This window comes from Pinus tabuliformis, chromosome 7, assembly GCF_031772625.1.
Source record: "Pinus tabuliformis cultivar Carrire ecotype Pingquan chromosome 7, CPIR1, whole genome shotgun sequence".
Classification (NCBI taxonomy): domain Eukaryota; kingdom Viridiplantae; phylum Streptophyta; class Pinopsida; order Pinales; family Pinaceae; genus Pinus; species Pinus tabuliformis.
In genome coordinates, this window is record NC_142293.1 from 827,140,140 (window position 1) to 827,162,568 (window position 22,429).

Here is a 22,429-nt window from a genome sequence, read left to right on the forward strand (position 1 = left end):
ATTCTTGGGGTCACATAGTTGGTATTCAGATCAGATTTATGGATGATTGTGGATGACTCTTTGATGATGCATATAGTACATATATGTTGCTTACATGATGATATTCATAAGGACAAAAAGAAGTACAAATCTTGAGTACACAACTTCATTATTTGATGATGAGCCACTCATTTCCTTTATGCTGTTGTCATCATACCTTCAAAGATGCATAAAGTTCATATGGTGTAGTTATTATTTCTATAGTTCTTGACTCTCACATGGTTGAGGATTGTTGTTGATGATGATATCAAGAAATCTTGACAAATTACCATGAGCACATGGTTTTCTAGATACATATTGATATCTCTTTGATGGATACATGGATGATTACTTAAGTTGCATATTGTTGAGAATAGGTGTTAGTGCAGACATAGCTATTTGAAGACATGAATTTTTGAAGACATGGCTTACTTAATCACATAATTATCATGAGTTCTTATCTTATGATGATAGGTTGATACTCACATATGTTGATTATCATGGTTGATGCTGATCAGATATGGGATGTTCCCTAGTGATGATACATGGTTGATATATTGAAGGTCCTTGTGAATGATTTTGTGTTACTGCTTAGAGATATGACAAATGTTGAGTTGATTCATGGAAGGTTATGATAAGGCTCTTTCTACTAAGGAAACGAAGCAAGTTGATCTTGATGAGATCAAGAGGATGAGTTGATATCTATATGCAGACATACTTTGTCATAGGTTAATGATATTTACACTATCATGGACATATACAGGTTGTTGGTCTAGATGTTGTTGACATATTCTTATGGAGCAGATCATACATAGTGTATGATAGTTGCTGATGACTATCATGGTCTTGTTTAGATATTTGGTCTCTGATATAAATGTCATGTATATCATTCGATGTAAAGGTCATATCAAGACCCATGATGTATTAATTTGTCTTTGTCTGTTGTAGTATTTTGATGAGTCCTTTTTGATCATATGATGTAATTTGTACCCCCACTATGCATGGGAAGGATGATGTAATATTTCAGTCATGTATAAACAATTGGTATATCCCCACTTGGTTGGGAGATTGATGTATGTATGAGTCATTGATGATAGGAAGGTCAAACTCACATAGTTGAGTGATAGAGTCATTCTTTTTGAAAATATTTGTAGACTCTGCATGTGCTCAGGGGGAGCATGGACGATATAGTGCATCTCAGCATGTACAAAGGGGCAGTTTAATTAGAAAATTCAGCGTGTTCTTAGGGGGAGCTTGATCAATGTTTATATTCAGTTGTTCAGATATGGAAGTCTTCTTTTTGGTCAGCCCTTTGCCCTTGATATCAAAGGGGAAGAATATCCCGGTCTGCCCTTTGCCTTTGCTGTCAAAGGGGGAGAGTATTTTGGTGTTACGTGTTATCTCTAATAGTTTCTACAGCTTGCAGTAATCAACACCAACATAGTTGCCTTCAAGTCCAAAGGGGGAGATTGTTGGCATTATGATCTATCTGTTGCAGATGATTGGTTGAAGTTGATTAAAAGAATGGATGATTCAGTTGGGTCAGTGATTGATTAAGTTTGATTGATTCAGAAAGTGATGTTTGAGTTTCAGTGATTGGTTGATGCAGATGTATTTGATAAGTTTAGTTGAGATTGATTTTGAAATTCAATGTTGTTGATGGGTCTAGTATGAAAATTGGATGAAACGTGGCATGCAAAGTGTGACGTTGTGTTCCAAGAGTATCCAATATGAAAATTTATGAAACGAGGTCCCTGGAGGAAGTAAGAAGGTCGTAGCCTTTTGTAAGCTGGTGCCTACGTACTAGTAAACATATAGGCTAGTACAAGAGCTAGGGGGGTTTAGCTCACTTCCAGTATAAGCTGGAGAATGAGAGAAGGTTGTAGCTTTCTGCAGGTAGAAGCCTGCGTACTGGTATGAGTCTGCTCCAGTACAAGGTTGTAAATAGGTTTTTTTAATATTAAAAGAAGACAACAGCAGGTGGTTTTTGTCCCACATTGGGTTTCCACCTTAAACCTTGGTTTTCATGTGTGTTTCTTATGTGTGATGGCCTATTCTGTTTGTACTGAACCTGGTTACTGTTTATATGGTTAATGAAGTTCTTATGCACTGATTAAAGATCAACATATGATGAATTAACTGAATCATAAGTTTGTTGGATATATGCTAGTTGCCTTAAACACAGTTACGTGTACACGCGAGTTCCCTTAACTGAAGTAGTGTATATAAATTTGATTATGGAAATGAAAAATTATTGACTTGCTAATACTGATTCACCCCCACCCCTCTCAGTATTATTTCCAATAGTTTGCTTGCATAGAGACCCCTGGAAAATAGATTTGTTCTCTTTATGAGACCTATTCAATCAAAACAAAAGTAAGGAAATTGGATTTTTCCTCAGGTATTTTGCAAAGTGAATTTCTTCTCGTAAAATCATTTAGTTGGAATATTTAAATTTCAAACTGAGGCCTATATTGCATTACTATTGTCCTCTCATGAATATCAAAAATAATTTTGTGCAGATGGAAATTACAAATGAAAATTTGAATTTCTTTGAAGAGATTGGTACAATGTACAAGATAAGATTATTTTAATAATGTGCAATGATTGACCATAAAAGTAGGCCAATGAGACTGAAAAACACAAGTAGTATGAATATAGTGTGGAGTGTAAGTGAAACTCCTAGATAATGCTGAAAACAACATAAAGAAAGAAAGAAGCCTACAGTAGTACATCCTCAAGATAAAACATGTGTATATAACTGTGACAAAGGTATGGTAATACAAAATACAAAAAATAAGTGAGTATGTCCAAGGTTGGAAAGTGGAAAACCAAAGAACCTATTGAGAGAGAGAGAGAGAGAGATCAAGTGATGAAGCTAAATAATTTCAGTCTCTAGGGTCTAATGGCTGAAGGTGAGTGGGGTAAACTAGGTATTGGCATGTTTTCGCAGTCCTCTGGAACCATTAGGGTGTTTGGCTAAATGATCTTGGGGGAGATGTAAGAGTGGGGGATAGTCCCAGCATTAGAGGTCAAAAGAAAGAAACTCTGTATACATCTTTGGATACTTCCTTGGATCTAGTAGGAACTCTAATGGGTGGAAGGTGCCTTGCTTAGGGTCTATTGCTCTGAGGATTTTTATATTTATGTACAGTTTGGTACCCCTAAACTGGTTTTAATTATAGAGACATGAGGTCTCACCAGTGTATTGTTTGTTGCATAAAAGACAATGCCCCACCAAGTTTTCATGGTGTGGGGACATGGGAACATGGGATGCCTTTGAGGGAGGTGTGGATGCCCTCAAAATTTATATCTTGTTTTGCTAACAACCTCAAGAGAGAAATATTTCATCAATATTTTTGTATTATGATTCTTATTCATGGTGGTGATTCAAACTTTGAATTGCAATTAATATCATGTTTGAATCCTTTTGCTAGGTCACCCATGTTTGAATTGGGTCGCTTCTATGCATTCACTCGAATAAATGATTTACAACTAAAAGAATATATGATAGCAAGGTATAATATTTAAGTTTGTATGGTTGTATGGTAAAGGACGAGTGGTATTGAGTAGGGTCAATTAACTTCATAGCTTGAATTGGTTCTTCTTTGATGTAATATATATACATTTAAATTTTAGAGTTTCACACATTCAAATAAGAGATTGTTTTTTACTAACAATTTGAAAAGAAAGTTTGATTATGAACTATGCATTCTTTGGTTTGTTGTCTAATTATTTTTGTTATATTTGACCCAAACTTGTAATGCATGTTGGGATAGGGTCCCTAGGGTCAGTTTTGGGGTTAGTTTAACCAATTTTTGTAAAAGTTTTGTAAAGAATGTAAAGTCTCTACGAAATGTAGATGTGGAGCGCGTATCTAGATAAGAGTAAAAGGGGCTTTAGCCCCTTGTTTGGGTAAGTAATAGGTTGGTTTTGAGACTCACCTATGGGCTTTGGGCCATGGTATTGTATTGGAAATTCTATATATTTGAGTCATATCGAGTCTAGAAGAGGCAATTAGGAAGTAGACAAGAAACTAAGTCAAGATAGAGATTGTTTTGGGCAAGTGCTAAGGTAGGAAGGATCTGCTTCATGTACTTAGGTGAAAGGGGAAGGCTCCTGCAACTGAGTGCATAGGAGGCCTTCATAATTCTACAGCTGAGTGCACAGGAGGCCTTGGTAAGTCCGCAGTTGAGTGCGTGGATCCCTGCAGCTGACTGCGCAGGGTGGAGAAGTTTGTAAACTGAACGCTAAAACTTAATAAAGACTGATTTTGGAGAAACACCTTGCCTTTGAGTATTATTCATAATTATGTTCATGTTATGCTCTATCGCTTAATGATATGTTTTCTATGGAATAATGTATAAATGTTGTTCAAATCTACTGAATCTATAAGTAATTATCTGTTTCCGCGAAGTTAAGGGTTAATTTTGTTATGATTTATGATGAATTAGATAGATCTGTGCAAAGGCAGATCTAGGGTTATTAATTAATGTGTGGAAGTTGATAAACAACTCCTTTTGGGTCCCTAAAGTCTGATCGCAGACCTTCACGAAGGTCTAGAAGCCATTTCCTTAGAGCTATAGTGGCAGGTAATTAAAGGATACTGATCTGCGCGAAGGCATATCTAGGCGATAAAGACTTGAAGACCACTTATCACATTGTCTCTGGATGCAGAAACCTAGTTCTAGCATCCCCCAATACTGCTTAAGTTGAGACTATAGCCTGCGCTATGCAGGTTGTTTCCAAAAGGGCCAGCAGTTAGGGTTTTGTTGGTTGGCGTGAATAACTAAGAACCTGGATCAGGCCCTCTTAAGCCAACAAATGGTTACAGTTCACCATCCAAATACTTGCAGGAAAAATGATGGGGAAATGACACGCAAATGAGGTTCTAGTGCCTGTAATATCATTGTTTGACTAGTGCATGAAGGGAGTACAATACAACTGGGAAAATTATTTGTGCAAGGAGTTTCTCATGAAATATTATGAAGCTCAGGAGGACAGCAAGCCCTTCCATTATGTGTGGCTTCTACTGTCAATAGTCTTAGTAGCATGGAAGTTGTTGGAGGATAGCTAGTTTCCTCCACAGGTGGAAGACTTACAAGAGGCAGCGAAGTTCGCTTTGCTGTGGGTGACAAAGGATCTGGAGAGGATCAAAGAATCAAAAATTTTCTGGATATTGATGGAGATGGATCTTAGGATAGTCATCAGTCACCGGACATAGCTATCCCCGACTTTATATGAGCAACTAAAGGCCTTCATGGAGTTCAAGACCAATTTCCATAATGTATTAATTAGGGCGCGGAAGGACCCTAAGTGTATATGGCACAAGCTATCATACTTAGTCTCAATGATGAATGTACACGAGATCGTGGGGAGTTGGCCAGCGGAGTGATGCGAACCCACAGAACTTGATGCAGGCACCAGCAAGGGTGCTGAGAGCTCCGCTGCATAGTTGACTGTTGCGTAGAAGCGTAAAGAGGCAGCAAAGAAGGGAGCATGGGCTCTGGATGAGTAAGAAGAAGAAAGAATATGCTGCTAAGGTAGCTAAGGAAAAAGAGCACGTTGCAAAGGAGCGTGTTGAGGAAGAGTGTACTAGTACAGAGGAAGTCAAAGAATCGACTTCGAAGAATACAAATGAGTAGGAACTCTCAAGACAGGAAGGAGGCGATGGAGAAGAGCATAGCACTCCCTTCACATTGAAGAAGCATAGAAAGGAGATGACTCTTGGGTCATGAAAGAAACATAAATCAGACAAGCAGACGTGCATTGACCCGATGGTCCTCATAGAAGGGGATCTTGACGATATCGGCGACAAGGCCAGAGACACAACATTAGAGTTATGGCAGTGGTTTAAATAAAAATATATGCAGATGCTAGGGAGTGTCCAGAAGGATCTGCGCGAGCTGCAAATCCAGACCAGCAAGATTCAAGGAAGTGTTGGCTAAGTGAGCGGGGTGCAAGTGAGCTTGGCGTAAGGGAGCAGGACAGTAGCAGAGCTAGAGTGAACTCTGGACCTCAGAGTCATATCTTTACTAGAAGGATCTATCCACACGGAATCAGATGAGGACCGTGCTATATTAAGTACTATCAAGGACATGGGGGTAAACTTGGCCACGCTACTGCTTCACACCCTCCATGTGCTACATCAGGGGGTTTCAGACAAGCTAAGGATCAGAGAGTAGCGCACCCTTGCAGTCATCAGTGAGTTCTAAGTCAACAATGAGCAGATGTTTGCGGAGAAAGCTCAAGCACTGAAAGAAAATGAGGAGTTGCAGACACAAAGTCAGAGCCTAGAGACAACAATAGAGCAGGCATGCAAGATAGTTCCAGAGTTGAACTTCATGGAGGATGCCGCAACTACAAAAAAAGTTAGAAAATTGGTTGTTGTGCTTCGTGCATCTAAGGACGATATAGGTAGAGTAACATTCCATTTTCAGATGAAGATCTCAAATATGCAACTGAAGTTGCAACCAACCACTCCGCTAGAGATTCGGGAGCAATGTGAAGCAGCGATCAGAGAAAATATGGGCACATTGGATACTGTAGTCACAACTACCGCAATGATGTTTGATCAAACCATGGAGTTGTGGAAAAACTTACAGGAGGACCCAAACTTGTAGAGGCTAAACACAGATTTGAGGGAGACGCAGCACAAGCTTGATGAAGTCTTAGTGACTATGCACACTTTAGCACCAGCCCAATGCCTCACGCGATTGTAGGAAGGCAAGCAGTTGCAGTCACAAACGGAAGAGCTACAGAGGAAAGAGGCCCTTCTCAAGGCCAGATTATAGCCATGGATAGAGGAAGCCTCTCATCTTACTCTATCCCTCCATGAAAAGCTGAGGATACTGCATCAGACTCAGAGAACAATGTGCCTTGCATTGGAAGGCCAGACAACAGCAAAATTGGTAGAGGAAGTGCAACAAGCCGCAGTACAGAGCGCCACTAATATAACAACTTTACAGGTTGAACTAAGTGGCCTCTATAGCAAGATCGATGCGCCAGCTAAGTGACTCAAGGGTGATTCACCATAATTGTGTTGGGGGCCTGTTGCGATAGGGTCCTTATGGTTAGTTTTGGGGTTAGTTTAACCAATTTTTGTAAAAATTTTGTAAAGAATGTAAAGTCTCCGCGAAATGTGGATGCGGAGTGTGCAGCTAGATAGGAGTCAAAGGGGCTTTAACCCCTTGTTTGGGTAAGTAATAGGTTGGTTTTGAGACTCAACCATGGGCCGCAGGCCATGGTATTGTATTGGAAATGATATATATTTGAGTCATAGCGATTCTAGAAGAGGAAGTTAGGAAGTAGACAAGAAAATAAGTCAAGATAAAGATTGCTTTAGGCAAGTGCTAAGGCAAGAAGGATCTGCTTCCTATACTTAGGCGAAAGGGGAATGCTCCTACAGCTGAGTGTGTAGGAGACCTTGGTAAATCCGTAGTTGAGTGTGCAAACCCTTTTAGCTGAGTGAATAGGGTGTAGAAGTTTGTAAATTGAATGCTGAAACTTAATAAAGACTGATTTTGGAGAAACACCTTGCCTTTGAGTATTATTCTTAATTTTGTTCATGTTATGCTCTATCACTCAATGATATTTTTTCTATGGAATAATGTATAAAGGTTGCACAAATCTACTGAATATATAATATTTATGCATGACTTAAGTAATTATCTATTTCTGCGAATTTAATGGTTAATTCTATTATGATTTTTGATGAATTGGATATATCTACGTGAAGGCAGATCTAGGGTTATTAATTAATGCCTGGAAGTGGATAAACAGCTCCTTTTGGATACCTAAAGTCTGATCGCGGACCTTTGTAAAGGTCTAGAAGCCATTTCCTTAGAGCTATAGCGGCGGGTCATGGAAGGATATCAATTTGCGTGAAGGCAGATATAGGCGACAAAGGCTTGAAGACCACTTATCACATTGTCTCTGGATGAAGAAAACTGGTTCTAGCATCCCCCAATACTGCTTCAGGTGAGACTGCAGTCTGCGCTGTACAGGTTGTTGCCAAAAGGGCCAGTAGTTAGGGTTTTGTTGGTTGGCGTGAACAACTCTAAACCTAGGTCAGGCCCCCTTAAGCCAACAATGCATGTAAATGTGAACATTGTAATATTTGGATATGTTTCCTAGATGTTTCATTGTTAATATTCTCTTGATATTTGGGGCAGGTACAAGATATTTGGAAAGGCTTGGGAAAGAGTGCAATAGAATAGCCAAGTTATTTGAAAGATCTCTTTCTTCCCATGCAATTCTACTTTGGGTCTATGTTGAATGTAGAGTCTATACTTGGCTATAATGATTTTTCATTTTATGAATCCTTGTATTTTAGTTAAATTGAAAATAGTATATCCCATCATCGGTTATGACCAAGAGAGTAGGAATCAGGATGCTCAACAATGGATTACAAATAGAACATGGAATGATGAAGATGGAGTTGAATGTGTAGAGGCAAGATCTCAACATGAAAATAAAGTGAAATACATGACTCACAGGCAAACAGTATGGTGAAAATATTTTCTATTGAATCACTTTTAGTTTGTATACTACTTCAATAGTGTATTCATAGGCCTAAATTTTGAAATACACTTTAACTTTTGTGATAGAGGTCACAATCCCTCTTGTATATAATCATTTAGGATGGGTTTCATATGTTATCATTCACTAAACCATTCAATGCCATCTATATTACCCAAAAAATGAATTTAATAAGACTGTTATTTTGTTCAAGCATTAAACCACTTGTACTGGTCAAAATTGATATCATATCAATCCTACCATATGAAATATAAATAATCCAGTGTGCTTTGTATATCCATTGTGGGTTGTGCATCTAAGGGTTTAAAAAATCTAAAAACCATCATTTCCTCACAATCGCTCTGCTGTCTATTTCCACAATATTGAGAGTAGCATGTAACCCTGCTAGCAGCATTCACCCTATTTGTGTTGACCTTGTAGTAGCTCATAATCTTGCTAGCAGTTTTCATTGCTAATTGTTGATGTGGAGGCCAAAATACTACACATTTTTTGTCTCCTCCCTTTGAATTGTTCAACTCATGCGAATATGTATAAAATTTGGGTGTACATTTAACACTTGTATGGAGTTTCTAGAGAACATTCCTTAAAAAAAATGACTACACATATAATGGCTGTATGGATGTTTGAAGGTTTGAGGGTGTGTTTAATAGGTTGAATTGAACAACATGAACTTGAATTGAACTAGCTGAACCTGAGATGAATTTGAAATTTGTTCTAAGATTCATCAAACTTCGAACCCTAATGTTCATATTCAACAAACCCAGATACTTATAAATACATGGCAAGATAGAGGATTTTAGCATATGCACACTTGAGAAGTTGAGAAAAACAAAAAGGGAAAGAGTGAAAGAAGCTAGGGAAACATCATTTCCAGAAAGCATGCAATTCGAGACAAGAGTTTGTACTGTTGTACATGGAGATCTGTACAGTTGTATAGATTGATTGTCTTCCAAGTTGTACAATAGTTTTATGTTTTTATGGTATTTTAGTAGGTTGTACAAACTCAATTTAGGTTTTTTTGGTATCGTGTAGTGTTTTTTTTGTTGGATAGCATGTGGAGGTTTCCTTGTAAGTTTTTTTAAAAGGAATGAAAAGAAGATTTAAAGGAGTAATTACTTGTGTATGTGTGAGATATTAAATTTTATGCTTCCGCTATTTAATTTCTAACTATTTTTTGATTGATGATAAGCTGTGAAATTTATTTCAACATTAATTAAACTCATAAATCTACTTGTTTGATATAGACCATAAGGACATTAATCACCTAGGGTTTGAAATTCTAACATTACCATTGACCTTTTCTTGAGCATTTATTATGTCAAATCCTTGATTTAAGCTTCTGATACACTTGGATAGAAGGGGTAAACTAACCCAAGGCTTGTTGATAAACAAGTACCAACCTCATTGAGGATGAAAGACTACATACACAACATAGTATTTTTTTAACCTGCTCATTGTTTCTTACTAGCATTGAATTTTTAGTTACACATAATGCATAATGTTACTGTTGCAAATGACACTAGAGGGTGTAGTTTACCTTTTACCTTTGATGTGATTAACATTGGGGACATATTAATTATGTATTCCTCATTCTTCTGTACAGATTTAGCTTGTTTCATGGTCCTCTTTGACCTTCCAAAGACATTGATAAAGTTTATTTTTTCTTTTCTTTTTTGTTTTCTTGCAGATTGACATGGATACAATTGAAGTTAGCAATTTAAACAAGAAATTTCTATTTCATAAGTGCCACGTTGGGCAATCAAAAGCTAGTGTAAGGTTTCAATATTGTTGTTTCTTCAAACTTCTGTTATTTAAAGATGTTTAATGTGTAGGATTATGCTAACTTAAGTGTTTCTAGCATGTCTCATTGTTCAAGCTTAAGTCACTTGATGTGATCTATGTGATGCAACTTCTTTTGAATTTTTATATAAAATAAGTCTTATTAGCCTTTGCTTAGAAGGTATCATTTGAGGCTATGTTAAAATTCAGACCCGATATGAAGATTGTTCCACAACATGCCAATGTACAGGATCTTGAGTTTGGTGTATATTTTTTAAAGCAGTTTAATGTTGTATTAAATGGGTTGGACAATCTAGATGCTCGCAGACATGTGAACAAGATTTGCTTGGTTTCAGGAGTTCCCTTGGTAGAAAGTGAAACTATTGCGTATTTAATACAGGTATTCAAAGTGTTATATGGAAATTTTGCATTGTAGAATCTGTAACTTGTGTAATGATATTTTGAAAAGCTTTTATTATTTGGGTTTGCAATTACATGTTATTTGGTTTACATTGCTAATGTATTTACATTTTCCTATAACATTTTCCTTTCCACTATTAGGTAATATACAAAGTTAATGTTATAGATGGATTTTTCTTTTCCAAGAAAAATCTTATGGGGAAACCTAAGGGATGCTCCTGCACATTTGTGGATGGCATCCCTTTTAACCTATTGATGTAGACTAGTTTGGATATCCTACACAGATTTAAACCAAGCACCTACTAGCATGGAAGTAGCTAAATGATGAGAAACATTGGAGATATCCAGTTGAGATAACATCTTGGGCGGCTATAGTTGGGTTATCGCCTTTACATAAATATTTGTCTTAAGAAATAGACATGGAAGAATAAGTCAGAGACCACATTTATGTTGTATGTATCAGATGAGTGCCTTTGAATAGATGTATGCAATTGTAGATAGAATATTTCTCAAATATATAAATCTTTTTTAGGATAGAAAATCTCTCTCTCTCTCTCTCTCTCTCTCTCTCTCTCTCTCTCTCTCTCTCTCTCTCTCTCTCTCTCTCTCTCTCTCTCTCTCTATGTGTGTGTGTGTGTGTGTGTGTGTGTGTAGACACACACACACACACACATATAGAAATATATATACACACACACACACATATGTGTGTGTGTGTGTGTGTGTGTGTGTGTGTGTGTGTTATTGAGCTTGATCTTGCTTTGTTACTCATGATTATAGGCATTTGACTTCTCTATTACAAAGTCTTCCTTTGGAATAAAATTCATTTACTTGATCGTTTTGTTATTTTTTCAAAAAATCGCCCTCTTAATCATCAAATAAATTGATGTTTTGAATTGAGATAGATCATCACATCTTGTGGTTGGAAAGTATTATTTTCTGTGTCACTTGTAAGAGTTTAAGTTGGAGGGGAACCTCATTTTTAGATGTCCCCTTTAGTAGGAGTTCATATGAAGTTCCACCATCTTTACTAGGATCATCCTCCCTGCTTTCTTCCTTTGTATATACCAAATTTTCCCATCTCTTTTTATGTGTGAGATGTTAGTACAAAGGTGTTACCTCTTGAAGGGACATTTGTTGACAAACACAATTAGGTGGATCACTTCTTTTTTGTTTTCTTCTAGTCTGTTTGTTGGTGGCAACAAGTGGCAGACAAAGATTCAATATACTTTTTACTGCAAGAACATGGGTCTCATCTCAACGTTTAATCATCATATCTTCCTCGACAAGAGTTTTGAGGAGTTATATCTCTTGATCTCCTTGCAGATCATACCTTAGCTCTTGGCATAGGCTAGTTTCCTAGCCCCTCGGGGCACCATGTTACATCGGTTTATTATCATGAGGTTCTTTCCCACACTCTTGAGTTTCAGAAGAGTCTCAAAAAAGTGATATTGAATTCCTCCTAGTGCTTCACAAACTGACACTTTTATGCATAGCATCTCCACATAAGGCATCATTGGACAATGTATTGGCTCCTTCCCTACAACATCATTTTTTTCTTCTTCCTTTACTTCCACCTCCACCTTTGATTTTTATGTTGTTGTAGTAATTAACTCTTCACCCTCCTTTTTTGCACCAAGTAGATGTTAGGTATACTTTTATCTTCTTTGGTTGTATCTTGGGCTACAACTTTGGTTACTTTTATCATACAATAGTTTAGCTTCTTTCATTTTATGCTTTACTTTTTTAACATATAGGAGACGCTTTGGAACTCCCTTAGAATTTTACTGTTGGATTGTACTTCTAAGTCTTATTGACTCATTTTGGGTCTTTTCTGGACCATGATAAAATTAGCTTATGTTATCTGTTTCTCTGGTTCAAACATGTGCTTTCTTCCTTCTTTCTTTTAGTAGGAAATTCCTAAGGCACTATTTATCTTGCATTATGACTTGTTGTAAATGTGAGGCTCATTGACCTACTTTTATTGTTAATCGAAACTAATTTAAATTTCATTCATTTTATTTTATAATATTGAATTTCTTATATATAGAAACTTGAGGATTTTTTTAATTTACCCTAATAAGAACATGCAAAATCCATGTAATATATCTAACTATTACAGATATAAAAATTGGGTTAGTTATAATTATTAAATTAAGGTTGTAACTATTTAACCAATATACAATGGTATCGTAAATATCAATTCAAAATTATTCTTTTGGTTTCTTAGAGCACAGATGCAAAAGAAGACAAGAAATTTTACACCAAGATCTGACAATTTGCATTGCATTGGTAGACAAGTATAACTACACTATCCATTTCAAAATAGGTTTCCAAGGAAGATAATAAACCTTTAGTCAAAAATAGCTTGATGTAGAATGAAATAAACTTGTCTTATCCTTAACTTATCTATCATTATCTCATCTTATCCCTAATCCTACTTGTAGTAGAATAGGATTCCCCCAAAAATTTGTATTCAATTTTTAGCATCTTCCCTTGAATTACTATTTTATTTTCCCTTACGCCAAATTTTTTTTTAATAAATTTTATTTGCCATAGCTGATACTTTTTTGAAAATGTTAGTAATATAATCTTCATTTTTTAAGTAGACAAAAAATTCTTTGTTTTGTACCTGCGTTCTAATGGAGTGGTGATGGTCTCAATGTGTTTGGTGCTCAAGTGAAACACTAGGTTCTTTGAGTTGAATTAATCTCTGGTTGTCACAGTAGATGGTTGTATTGGGTTTGGAAAATATTCAAGTCTCCTAGAACGCTCATTACCAATATTGTTTTGTAATATACCTTAGTGTAAATTTACCCTTTGTGTTTAACGAGAGCACATGACAAGATTTTCATTCTAGCTAGTACCACAATATTCTTTAAATTTTTGTAACTAGATACAATATTAAATTCAATAAGATTGTGTAACTAGTATTTAACAACTCTTTCACATGAATCCAATTCAAGAGTACATAATGAGTTTAGATCTATATCTTCCCAATTTCACACTACAGTTTAAATACACAACAATTGTTATTGCATCAATAAAACCCTATTGTCCTAATACCCTTAATCTAACCTTGCAATCCTTCACATATTTTCACCATTGCTCCCCCAAATACAATTGCAACCCTTATCTTTTTTTTTTTTTTGTGTAAGTCAACTTTTGATATTAAAAAAAGAAAAATATAGTACAAACTTCTGCATCTGCAGAGAAACAGCCGCTAAACAGCAGGCCTGACAACAGGAGACTGCAATGAAACAACAAAGCACCTGAAAACTAAGAACAGCACACCGCGCAGGGCGGTAGAAAACCAGAACTGTCAGAGGGACAAAAACATAGTGATGCCTGACAGAAGACACTACAGGCTAACAAGAACACCTTCAGAACCCCTGAAAAGAAAACGGGCAGCCGGAAAGGATAGACAGTCCACCTCGGTCCCGAAGAGAGGTTCAGAAGAGTGCAGAACTAAGCAAGAAGAAACCAGACGGGCAGAAAAGCATGAGCCGAGCCACGGATACTACTCACCGGGGGTAGAAGCAATGGTTCGACCTTTTTTTCCTTTCTTATTACCAACTTTTACCCAACCCAGATTACTCTGCTGGGCTGGCACCATTTGTAAACTGAGCTGGGCTGAAGGAGAGATCTCCTTGTCTGAATCCGAAGGAGATGACTCATGAGTCCTTTTCTGTGAACTAGGAGGGACCTTGGATACCTCAGGACCAGTCGATGGCGGATCCTGTGCTAACGTTGCATCCATATCTTCCTTATCCTCCTCCTCATTCTCTTCATCTGAGCTGGAAGCCGAAGCAACAATTGGGGGAGGTGCATGTGGTTTCCAGCTTTTGGATTTTGGCTTAGAATTATCTTTCTTATTCTTGGCAGGCATCGAAGGGCACGAACTCTGAAGGTGCCCTGTGAGATGGCAGTTTCGGCAGCGAAAGGCTGTATTCTCGAAATCCAGAGTCTGAGTCCAATGGAAATCTCCCATTTTGAGAATAATCTGCTCAGGGAGACCTTTGCTGATATCAATTTCTGCGCAGATTCTGGTGCAAGTGTATATACTCTTTTCCCCACTGGAAGTGTCTATATCGAGGTAGCGTCCTAGTGAACTACCTATTGCTTGAAACACAACAGAGTGCCATAAATGCGCCGGGAGGTTGGGAAGTCTGACCCAGATGGGGAGTTTGGTAATAATTGCTGTAGACTGATCAAAATCTGGGAACCAGGGGGTTAGGAATAAACCCGCTGAGTCCCAAAACCATGGTCCCTCAGTTAGTGCTTTTTGGTAGTCCTCACTACAAGCAAACAACACCATGAAGAAACCTTTTGAGCAGAGAAGGACCTTGCACTTTTTGGTCCAGTTAGAGTGAATCCATTGGAAAAGATCTGCTGTGCGTGGCCATAGCCCATTGAACCTGCAGATGATTCCAGTTTCTGCAAACAGTTGGTATTGCAAGTCCATCAAAGGATGCATAATTTCAATAGATGGGGTTTCCTCCAGTCTGTCCACCACAAAAGGTTTTGGAGCCTGGGATGGTGGTACTGTTTTCTTGGACGTCTGAGCATGGACAACATCTTTGTAAGAAGATGCTGCAGCTGAAGATGACTGTCCACCAGCTCCCCCTCTCAGACGCAGGGAAAGAGTGATGGATGCATTTCTATGAATATTATAACAAGACAGGGGACAGGAATCCTCCAGTTGTTTACCTTCGAAAAGGAGACGCTGAAGGGCTGTTGGAACACCCATTTTACTTTCCAGGAATAGCTTGAGGTTCTGTACTAGATCGGAGGATCTCACCCAATGCAGCAAAGATTTGCTGGAGAGGAGTACGATCAGGATCTGAAATGGTTCTGAGATTTTTGTTCTCTACTTGCCACTGTGACCCTGATTGCAGAGAAGACTGGTGCATGCATATCTGTCTGATGGCGCACTCTGTACTGGTTCTGTTGGTTCCTGTACAGAAGAGCAGTCAAAAAATCTCTCAGAATTTATCTTGCTTGGGCGAGCAGCCCTCCTACAACTCACGTTTTTTAGATCTGGAAGATCATGCTCACGCCAGTCCTCCACAGAGCCTTGTAAGTTATGTCGGAGACCTGCAACCTTTCTAGCACATTCCTTTTGGGCTGAGATGGAGAACAGGCCCCTGTTTAGAAATAAATCTGGGAAGTGCATTTTGTCAAACACTTGCCCCGCACCCTTAGTGGTTCCGAACTGAAGAGGTTGCCGAAGCTGGTAATGGATTTCCAAGCTCCTAAGAACCCCCACTCTCCATCTTCTTTCTTTGTGGACCCTGATGGTGGTAATTCCAACCGGGGTTTCAATAGTCGGATCTGAACAGCTTTGAATGAGCAGATCTGCCCTTATGCACGGGATGGCTCTTCCCAGTGAATCGCCTACCGCTCCTTTCTTCAACCTCCACGAGGCAGAGACCATCACAGGTTTTCCGCTATGATCCACAATGACTTTCTTCCAAAGCCCCTTCGAGCCTGCGTGAGCCTGCAGGCCAAAAGGGTTGGCGGACAGTGAAGAACCATGCGGTATCCATCTTGCGACTCCGTTGAAAACGCATCGAAGGCCGTTCGAGCCGTCAACAGAACTTCGAGGGCGGGGGAGGGGGCCATCAGGCCTTGGACCTTCGGAGACCGGGTCTGATGCCATGAATCTCTTCACCTGGAGTCTCCACACTTCGCTCTTCCCGCTCAGTTTTTCAACGTTCCACTCCCAAACAATTGCAACCCTTATCTAAAACCTCAAAAATAACTGCCTTTTCCCAGTTGTGACCTTCAAGTTGGTGTTGTTGTCTTAAAGGACTACCTCATCCATGATCCATTATCACAAAGTGACCCCCAGAAGGGATCCACTACCACTAGCAGAGCCTCCAACAATGCCACAGTTTGTGCCACGGATTAGGGCGTTGCCACAAAGTTGCCTCAGTCTGTGTTATAAAGGTGAATCATTATAACAAATGGGACTCAAAATCCTTATGTTGCCATAAGTAAGTACTTGAGGATGGGGTCACTGGCTACGAGAATAACTTCGATGCCCAAACCATTTCAGATACCTTTGCTGTCATAGAAAGTTTCCCCTCTAGAAACCTTACAAATCCTAAGGAAATACTATCTGTAGCCTCAGGTGAAGATGTTTCCACAAAATACCATGTCTCAATGGGTTACAAATTCAAAGAGAAAGAACTAGGGGTATATTGCTACCAATGAATGCCCTAGAATCACAGAAAACACCTTAGCTACCTTAGATGATATTTTGTCCTCATTGGGCCATTTAATTATAAGAGGACATTGCATGTTTGTCATATTGCACTGATTACTTTCTGGATCATCATGTGAGCTGAATTGGTTTATGGTTGTTGCCGTAGAGGGTTATATAGTGTAGGGATTATTGAAACTTCAAGTCACCCATAGATCACATTGGAAATATTATTTCACATGTTGCACTGACTATTATTTTGTACTTTGTTCTGTAGGCCCATTTGCGTCCAATTTCACTCCTTTTTGTCAATATAACAAGCTCACTGAGTCTAGTTTTTTGTATGGAGCCAAACTCTATTACTTTGTTCCATTCCAGTTTTCCATGTTCACTCTCAAATGAAATGCGTTTATCTGTCTTGAAAATAGTAGTCATCAAATTTAATGCATGTGTTGTGAAGTTGGCTGGTGCAGTATTTTTAACTATATGTATTCTTTGTCACTTTCAGATAATCTGCATATATCACATGTATGTATTTCTCCACTTGAATCTCCCTTTTCCATGGCCTTGATAGTCAAAATTTAGTGTACCTCTTGATATTGACTATCCTTTTTTTGCCTTGAAACTTATTCTTCAAGCTTTTTATGCCATCTTTCTTTTCTATTGTACAAGTTGTACCAAGATTTTCTTGGAATCTCCTTTTGGAATTCTGACAAGAGAAGCATTTTTATGATGTTTCTTCAATGTGATTCAAGGATATTATCAACTTTTTGGGCATCAATTTGTGGAAGTCTTCTTTGCTTTTGGTTTAGGAATTACAAAATTATTTGTGAGATAGCACTTTTAGATTTTCTTTGTTGTCTTTCGCCAATGGTGCAAAACATCTAGGACATGATTCACCTTTTTTTTTAGTGGAAGATAGGATATAGAAAAACCAATCAATTAGAAGTGATGTGAATTAATACTAAAGACAACGCAATGTGTTGATACTTATGTTTTTAGCCAGAGATATTAAACCTGAAATTGGATCACGCATTGGTTATTGGATACAAGCTACCTGTGGTCTTTAGGGAACAAGTTGTGTATCACAAACCTAATTCCATGTCCAATGTTTGATACCTTGAATCTATCAAGCACCCTTTTTAATAATTTAGTATGTATATGTATGGATGTTTGAATGTATCTATACAATTAAACAAATGCCTTTGTTATTTTATCTTTTAAACGTTATGTTTCCTATTTCCTTTGCTTGCGAACATTTGGTAAGGTTCCTCCTTTTCCTAGTTTGGACCATTTCGAGTGCATTGGAGTTAACAGGAATTACAAAATTTTCTTCACTTTTCCCTAGGATTATCCTTTAATATAAATTTTCCCATCCATTTTTTAGAATATGGTAATATGACATTGATTCCTGCTAATTTAGCTTTCCAATATGCTATAATTATAATTGAGTCATTGAATGTTCCTTCTTCTAGTTCCTTGCAGGAAACTTTACAAATATTCAATGCCTCAAAGCATTATATGTTGGTTTTAATTCACTTCATCCATCATTGATTGCCAAGGAATCGCAGCCATGGAACCTGGTTCTCGACCGGATGGATTAACGGGTTATGTCCCATCACAACAATCAAACGCTGCCCGGGAACAGTCGCAGTCGCCGAAGCCTGAACCCATCGACACTGCTCAGCATGCCCGCCTCGATAAGTTAAGCAAACTGGTCATCATCGTCTCCTTGGTCAATCTGCCTGATAAGCCGTCGCTGCCAAATCCAGTGCCTGCAATCGCATCGGCCTCAGATCTTGTGAAGGAGAGCATTGATACAAAATCAGACCTGCCAGATCTGCTGAACAGGGTGTTGCATCAGGCGCAGAAGATCTCTGTCAATGGCACCGAGATCACGCTCTGTGAAATCGCAGTCTCTAGCAAACAAGGAACCCTCAGGACGGAAATTAGCCGATCCTGCCATAGGTATGAAGGAATAATCTTGTTTTTTGCAGATCTGTATTATATTGTTGCGTTTCTTGACACCCATAGGCTCAAACATTCCCCATTGAGCCCCGATCGGGCAATATACCCACAGATCTGTGGCAATGAGTATAGATCGAGCCTCGGGCTTGTAGATATAGACCTGCAAATGGAAGAACGACCCCATATATGGTCAGATCCAGAAGATCGCTCATAGCCAGAGCACACGGAACTGATCCCTAAGGCAGACCGACAGCAGAAGGGATATATGCGCGATACCGGGTTAGGCGGAACAGGTTCACAGCCAGAACCCAGGCAACAGGTAAAATCACCTTGTTTTCAGATTTTTATTAAACCTCCTGTGGGGAAAACCAGCCTAGTGTGGGTACATGCAGAAAGCACCATTATGCAGCTGAAACAGCAAATATGGGCATTGATGGGATACCCTATTCAGATCCAACATTTGATCAGTGGTAGGTGGTCTCTTCAGGATAACAGAACCCTGAGAAGCTATGATATTACCCCAAAAACCTCCATTGCTTTAAACCTTAGGCTGAGAGGAGGTGCTTTGCCCCAGGGTCCAAGCTCCTCAGGAGGCGACAAGGGGAAAAAGACAGCAGCTCAACATCAGCCCAAGGGAGGTTCCTCTTACAAAAACATCTTATAGGGTAACAGAGATCCAGGGCCCCCTCTAGATCAAGGTGGATATACACCTAGGCCATACATAGTAGATCAACTATGGCAAGCCCCAGCCCTAAACCTTGATTTTACAGGACTTGAAGATTACATCAAGTCATATGAAACACAGGCCCTAATCTGCCGTTTTAACAGTTTTTGGCCAAAGCCAATGGATCTATTTCATTGGATATTCACCAATTGGACCATGAAATGTGATATACATCTATGCTCCAAGGGTTTTTTCATTGTAAAATTTGCATCCATGGAAGTCAGAGATATAATCATCAGTACAGGGCCTTGGTTTTTGGGAACTTCGGGTCTCTTTATGACCCCATGGTTTCCAGATTTTGATCTAAACAAAATGACTATCTCCAAAATGCTGGTCTGGGTCCGCCTATATAACCTTCCTCTTCACTTTTGGAGCGAACGAGTTTTGGAAGGAATTGGGAATAGCATAGGGAAATACATCAAAACAGATCTGGAAAGGACTGATGAAAGGATCTACACTTTTGCACGCATTTGTGTGGAAGTAGATCTACGTAAAGGATTGCCGGAAAGCATAAGGTTGGTATATAAGCAACAAAACTGGCTGCAAGGACTAGACTACGAAAACATTGCTTTCAGATGCAGGAACTGTAGGCTGACAGGACACTTGCAAAGCACATGCCCAGAAGCCAAAAAAGCAAACAATAAAAAGAAGCAGAAAGGGAAACAGAGGAAAGGATGGAAATTCCCCCCTCCTGATTCAGAGGACGATGAATCAGAAGCAGAGGAGGAAGTTACCCCCACAGAGAATACTGAGCATACCCAAGGAAAGGAGACTCAAAAGGAAAACATATCAGCCAACAAGGTTTCACAACTCCATTCAAATCAGGTAGATAAGAGAAGCGAGGATCTGAGTATGGGAGGGATCAAACAACAACACTCCTCAGACACTTCAGACTCAGACAAGGAGACAACTCTACAGGAAGCAGAAACACAGATAGTCCTAGCTTCGATCGAGCCCACTCAAGGAGAGTGGCGCAAGGTCGAAAAGAAGAAGGGGAGAAAAACATGAGGTGTGAGTTTTTCACCCCTGGGATTCAGTTTTTCTGTCCTTTCCTCTCTTCTTTTTTCTTTTTTCTTTTCTCTCATTATTTCTAAATGCACGGTAGCCTCGCTACGTTGCATTGTGTGAAAAAGCACACGAGCCCAATGGGAAACTTCTGGAAATGCTTTAATGCATATGCTTTGTGTAACTTTTCATTTTTTAAATAAAAGGTTACCGCTTTTTTACCCGGAAAAAAAAAAAAAGTCACTTCATCCATAGATGATGAAATATACAAAGAATTCAACAATTAGTAATTTCTTATAAACTTAGTCTAACCTGATCATCGACAGTGATATTATGATAATGAAAAAATTATAGATAGCTAATGTTGACCTCCCAACCCACAATGTGAACATGGGGTTCCTAATAAGATTTGAGTTATGTTTGAACTCTGAGCTTTGCTAGATCAAAGTCAAAATTCGATAAAATCCAATAGGGTTAAATAGATTTTAATATTTTAGCATCTAAATATAGGTCATGTGGTTAGATATTAGTACTTTTATTCTTAAAGTATGGCAACCTTAAATAATTTTAGTTACATATTCATGTCTAAGTAATGTCTTGCATATATGTCTGAAAGGGCCTCTACCACGAATCCATTTCATGTGTTTTTGTCATGTCTTTCACATTTGAACATGATTCCTAAAATAAACACAATAAAATCAATTTGTTTCTCAAATACATATAATGTTATATCATCCACATAAGATGCAACCTAGAACTTAGATTTTAAATGACTTAACAGGAGGAACACCAACTTGAGCTTGCTACCTCCACTATTGTTGTAAAATTTCAAATGCATTTCTTCTAAATATTTTCATCATTATTTTTCCATTTATTTGAAGCTAAATCTATTCTTTTTGTGAATTAAAATTTGCAAGTGATGTCCCTAAATATATGGATGAATGTGGTTGATTACTTGCCAATAAAGGAAAAACATTAACTTCCTAGATTGGCAAGTTGTAACTTCTTCCCTGGATATCAATTGATTTTTCAAAAATTACTCCAAAGATGATCTAACTAGACGTTTTAATGTTTCCATTAAATAAAGTTGGCATTGAACCCCTGTTATTAAAGTTGGGTTCCATTCTTCTTAATTTTATATATGCATATAATACATGTATCTATTTCTCCACTTGAATCTCTATTTTCCATGGTCTTGATAGTCAGAATATAGTGTACCTCTGTATATTGACTAGCCTTGTTTTTCCCTTAAACTTATTCTTCAAGATTTTTATGGCCATCTTGCTTTCCCATTACACAAGTTGTACAAAGCTTTGCTTGGACTCTCTTTTTGGCATTCTAACAAGAGAAACATTTTTATGATGTCTCTTCCATGTGATTCAGGGATACTGTCAACTTTCTGGGCATCAATTTTGTGGAAGTCTAATTTTATTTTAGTTTATACCTTACAAAAAAAATTGTGAGATGGCACCTTTAACTTTTCCTTTTCATTATTTGGCCAGTGGTGCAAGTCTGTTTTGATTTTGGTGTAGACTTTACAAAACAATTTGTGAGATTGTACCTTTAGCTTTTCATTTGCAAACTTTGTCCAGCAACTAAAAACATCTTGGACATGCTTCACTTTTGTTGTTAGTGGAGGATAGGATATACCAAAACCAATAAATTATAAAAGACCTGAATTAATACTAAAGACAACGTAATGTATCGATACTTACATTGTTAGATAGAAAGATATAAAACCTAAAAATTGATCTTGCATTGATTAT